Raw genomic sequence first — 6122 nt, 5'->3', positions numbered from 1 at the left:
GCTGGGCCACAAAAATAGTTGTGCGCCACATGGGGCCCGTGGGCCACGAGTTTGACATGCTTGCTTTAAAGTAAGGTAGGCAGACTTTTTTTTTTAAAAGGCTAGGCAATGAATATTTTAAGCTCTTGGGACTAAGTGGTCTCTGTTACAACTATTCAACTCTGTCATTTTAGCACAAAAACAACCAGCCATAGACAATACATGAACAAACAAACATGGCTGAGTTCCAATAGCTTTATTTATAAATACCGAAAACTGACTTTCATATCACAAAGTATTGCTATTCTCTACCTTTTTTAACCATTTAAAATTATCAAACCAATTGTAGCTCACAACCTGTACAAAAATTCGGCCAGATTTGAGACAGATATGAACTGTGTGTTGTAGCTTGACAAACCCTGCTTCACACTATAAAAAAAAAAAAAAAGAAAGAAAGAAAACCCAGCATTACACTTAAGAAGCACATTCCTTGACATGAGAGTTCAAGGTGAGGGGTGATCCAATAGAGCAGGTCTCTGAGCAGGTGGAAGGGATAGGATAGAAAACTCAGAGGCAGAAATCGGCCTCAGATGGGAGTGGAGCATGTTGTCCCCAGTAATAGAAGGGAAGGCAGAAAGAACAGATACGGCTGCAAATACATTTGTAAGTTGAGGAAAGGCCTAATGGCTTCTGTTTTCTCAGTGAAGCAGAAGGCAAGGTCATCTCCTGACAATGGAGGGAGACAGAGTTGTGATGATCATATGTTTGTCAAAATTCAGCAAATACCTATTTAAGACTTGTGCGTGTCATTATATGTAAATTTTACATCAAAAGAAAAAAACTGTAAATAAATATTGAACTCTGGTTTTAACAAATGCATGAACCTATGTAACCCACATCTCTATCAAGATATAGAATGTTACCATTACCCCTGTGGCTTTTAAAACGTCGCTACTTATTTCACATGTTTATCTAATTCAGTGTTGTATCCTTACTACCTATGCTAGTGCCTGGCACATAGCAAGTGCTCAATAAATATTTGTTGAATAAATGAGCGTGTGATATGATATTAAATCGGGATTCTTTCATGCAGGGTTGGGTTTTGTTAGGTTTGTGCGTGTTATTGAATGAGCAGGATTGAATAGGAAGCGAGAACAAAATCATTGTATATTTTACCCCACTGTCTCTCCAAAAACTCTGAGGGCTCCTTCTTTTACTGGCCTGGATGAAATCTCATGAAAGTCATGCAAACTTCATTCCAACTTAAAGCTTGTCCTTTTCCCAAGTTCAGTTTTGCTTCAGGCCCGAAGGCTGCAGTAGGGGGACATGGCGGAAGCCACATTTATTTTTGCTTTCTTCCTTTTTCATCTCCACCTCCTCCACCTTCACGACTCACTGATTAAGCTTTTAGATTCTTCCTCCTCTGGGTTTTGATGGGAAGGTGTCCTAGATGCATCCCAAGGGTGAAGTCACTTCTGGGAGCCACATGTGACCCTAGACCTCAGCCCTTGATCTTCTGAGGGTGCAAGCTGTTTTCTTAGCTAGGCTCCCTTTTTAAATGACTTCAGAAAGAGTTCTCTCCTACCATCCTTGGGAACACCTGACTACACTTGATTTATCCCATATCTATCCATCCATTCCATCCATCCCTCTGTCAACCCGTTAATCCATCTTATTTTTGGTGCATAACAAAATTAATTGTCAACATCAGTACACTTGCCCCTGGGAACAATTTATGTATCTGCAGTTGGTAAAAATGCAACTTGTTTCCAGTGTCTCTCTCTGTATCTCTTTGGTTTGCCTTTGGTCCCTGTATTCCCTTGTATCAAGTTCTCCAAGTGTTTCCCTGAAAGCTCTCTCACCATAGCTTGAAGTAAGCAAGTAAGCATCTCTTCTTCCCCATTGGAGGCGTAGGTAGGTATCAGATATCTCCAAAGCAATACTTTTCATGAGTCATCAGTCCCTTACCCCACCCCCACCCCTTATGGGCTGGAGATGAGTGATGAATAATGCTAAGCCACAATTTCTTAGCATATCTTAGCAAAACCCCTTAGAGGCCATGTGTCTTTGAAAGTCACTTAAATCCAGCCAGTGTGGCTCAATGATTGAGCGTCGACGTATGAACCAGGAGGTCATAGTTTCATTCCTGGCCAGGGCACATGCCCGGGTGGTGGGCTCGATCCCCAGTAGGGGATGTGCAGGAGAGCATGCACCTTGCTCAGCCCCAAAACTTAAGTGATAGCACACCGCCTACTCCAAATGCATTCTGTGCTTGTCTCCCTCCCTGACTTTGCTCACATGGCTCTTCTTACTTAGCATACCCTTTCCATCTTGCAACTCATTTCCTTCATTTCCTGGATGACAAGAATCCTCTGCAGAATTCCTCTAATTTGTTGTGCCACACCCTGCATAAATTGTTTGTGTGCTGTGTATCACTTTTATGTAATTATTTCCCAGAATGTATACTCCTCAAGAACGTGAATGAGCTTGCCATTGTAGTTGACATAGTCACCAGAAGAAGGTTATTATTGTTATTATTATTATCATTATTTTAAAGGTGTTTAATAGCTCCCAAGTAATTCAATCCTCACCCAAGGGCATGTTGTTGTTTTTTTAATTGAGTCTAGAGAGATGAAGGGAGATAGAGAGAGAGAGAGAAATATTGATGTGAGAGAGAAACATCAATCAGTTGCCTGCTGTATGCGCCCTGACTGGGGATTGAACCCTAGCCCTTTGGTGCACTGGACGATGCTCTAACCAACTGAACCTCACTGGCCAGGGTGGAAGAGAAGTAATTAAATGGTAGATTTAAATAGCAAACCCTCAGCTCCAGTGAGAATATAGGCTGCACGTGAATAAAATAAAATTAGAAGATGATAGCATCCAAAAATAATTGTGGATGGTAGGATCAACCACATGAAAGATCAACAACTATAAGCTGCCTTATGAATAATCTGGTTTAGTTAAGAGTGAATTGAAGAGGAACAAGTGTGTTGCATAAATGGACTCTGAGAGCCAGATAAAGAGTTAGGCATGGCATTCATTTCTACGGCAGTGAGGTCTTCCGGCCAGCCAGCTAAAAACAGGAAATCACGTCCCAGATTTATTATGACGTCCTTCAGATTATTTTCATGAACTATTCCAATTCTTAATCTTTTTTGGAGGACACTCTCTTCTGATAGGAAAAACAATAAATCTTTGATACTTCCCCTCCATTCGGAAGCGCTATATAATCTGAAATGGAAAAATCTCCTTCAACTCAATGGTTTTTTTTGTCCTGCCTTTAAAAATGTTTGTTCACAAGCTATCTAGATTTTTCAAATTAGTGACACATACCCTCCGTTCCCCAAAGCTAGGTTCTTCCTGAAATGTCCTTTGTGAGCCGGCAAGAACTCACCTTATCAGCAGGCCTGCTTTTTGGAACCAGGAGTTTATGAACCTCAACCTCTGCAACGCTTGTTACCAAATTTCCCTGAGGCTTCCAACCAACTGGGCTGAGCAAGACCTGTCTCACCGCTCTCAGAAGAGAAAAAGTGCTTGTTAACTAACGAAAGCTGGCAGAAATGAAGCCTCTGAAAAAAGTCCTGTTGAGAGAATTTGGTTTTATCTCTGTTCTTGAGTTTTTTAAATGTTTTTGCATAAATAATATCATGGCAATAAGAGCAAAATAAAAAGAAAATCACCCACAAAATGACCTTTCTAACATATGGGGTTTTTTTTTTTTCCCTCGTCTCTTTCATCTATATGCATAGATACCTAAAGGACATAGTTTGTAGTTAAGTAACCTGGAGGCTCTTAGGCCTGTCTTACAATGGGTGCCAGACCACTCTCTGGAAATGAGGTAGGAAGAAATCACTGCCCTCCCCCCTCCTCCCAGCCCCTGTCTCTCCCCATAAATGAGATCTGGGAGCTTGTGAGGAGCCGGAAGCAGACTAGGGGAATATGAGAGAGGAGGCCCCACCATATGGTCCCAAGGTATGTCTCAGTCATCCTGGTGCATGACCCAAGAGGTCCAGAGACCCTAGAACATGAGAGGGTTTCTTCACAAGGTGTCACACACCATTTCCACCTCTTCAAACAATAGCTGGAATCTTCATGTTGACGATTATATCAAATCAATACTCTCTTGCCAAACTATCTAGGCCCTGCATTATCTCAGCCTGTGGGTAGAAGGTAGTATTAGATGAATATTGACAGAAAAAAAGATAATATATAATATATTACATTTTAGGATATCTATTTAGGGTATGTAAAACCCTAAAATTGTGTTGGAGATAGGGAAGGCATTAATACTTCCCTGTAGTGATTTCATCCCCCCAAGACCCATCAACACCAAAATCAACAGGAAACTACACAAGCAAAGTGTTTTTATTGTTTCACCTGCTCATTAACCCCCAGCCTCTTACCCAGTCCTTTCACAATCTGAGCTGGAGGAGCTCTTAAGGGAAACAACTATAGCAATCCTGGGCTTGTTGCTTCTGACAGGCCACGAGCCAGCCCTTCCCCTGCCAGCAGGCCTTGGGGTCTCTAGATTCCCAGCTGTGTTGAGTCCTAACAGGTTACATTTCAGGAGCTTTAGACTGGTCAAGGTCTCTGGAAGAGAAACAATGAGAACATCTGCCACCCACCAGCAGTCAAGAATGCTGATCTATAACAGTTGTTCATGATGATCCTCTCCTGAGTAGTAATAATAGCTTACATTGATTGTGCCAGAAATAGTGCTAAGCCCTCTACAGAAAGTATCTTTCCTCTCTCCTCTCTCTCTCTTCCTAAATTCTGTATCAGAGGAATCTGAGATTTAACGAGCTTACATAACGTCCAGTCCAGTTAGAAAGTGGCAGAACTAGCCTGGCCGGCGTGGCTCAGTGGTTGAGCATTAACCTATGTACCAGAAGGTCACAGATCAATTGTGGGTCAGGCCACATGCCTAGGTTGTGGGCTTGATCCTTAGTGTGGGGCATACAGAGGGCAGCCAATCAATGATTCTCATCATTGATGTTTCTATCTCTCTTGCCCTCTTCCTTCCTCTCTGAAATCAATAAAAATATATTTTTTTAAAAAAGAAGAAAGTGGCAAAACTAGAATTTGAATACAGCAAGCAAAGGAGCTTGTATGTAAGGATGGCGTTCATTCCTGACGTGATACAAGGCAGGAGACCCTTACTGTTTGCCTTGGATCTCAGCCCTGTTCCGTGCTGAGCTGGGCAGGCCTCTTAAATGCTGTGTCTCCTCTCTCGTGCCCTGGCCCTGGCCGTGACTCTAGTTGTACTGCTGGCTCCTCATTCCAGCTTGAAATGCCCTGGAGTAGAAAATAGCCTCAGATCTAGCAAAGTGATCAGACTGAGACAGGAAGAGGAAGGAGGGGTCTGTGGGCAAAAGGTCCTCTGGCAAGTCCAGGCCCCTCTCACAGGGAAGCGGATTTGGATGTCCCACCACCTGGATCGAAGAAAAGCAGCCGCTGCAGCAGAGCTGCTCCCAGGACTCAGATGTCCGTCCGTGTGCTAATACATTTTCCCAGGGCGCAGGGAAATCTATCGCCTCCTTCGCAGGCAGTAAATGTGTCCATTCCAAATGACAGAAAGCAGTGTGTTCGTGAGGAGGCAAGGGATATGCAGTGAGAAAACAACAAAAGGAGAGAAGAAATAAGAACAGCAATTAGCGTGAAGACAAAAGAGGCCTCAGGCAGCACCCTGGGCGTCATGCTCAGCCAGCCTGGGGCCAACAGCACTAGGGGAGGGGGCCGGGGAGAGTAGGAGGTGGAGGGGAGTTCTGGTGGAATGCCACACACACATATCTCTCCCCCATCTCTATTCACCACACCAAATCTCCTTTTCATTATCTCCTGAGACTTTCATGATCTTCCTTCTCCATTCTGCTACTCCCTTTCCTTTTTCCATCTCTCCATTTTTTACTGTTTCCTTCTCTGCCTATCTTCTCAGCCTGTAAAAGCTCTATTCAGAAGCATGCAGCCCTAAAGAGCTGCTGGCCCTGGCTCTGGAGTACGACCCATTGCCCCATTGCTATGAACTGAGTGAGACATTAAATCCACACCAGCCAGTGTCCCTGCTCTCACTGAGGTCAGGTGCGGTGGGTAGCAGTTAGTACCATCGCAGCACTTTCAAAGGTATAACTCAGTTCTGAGTC

The sequence above is a fragment of the Myotis davidii genome, unplaced genomic scaffold (genome assembly GCF_000327345.1).
Source record: "Myotis davidii unplaced genomic scaffold, ASM32734v1 scaffold132, whole genome shotgun sequence".
Taxonomy (NCBI): domain Eukaryota; kingdom Metazoa; phylum Chordata; class Mammalia; order Chiroptera; family Vespertilionidae; genus Myotis; species Myotis davidii.
This window is presented reverse-complemented; position numbering follows the sequence as displayed.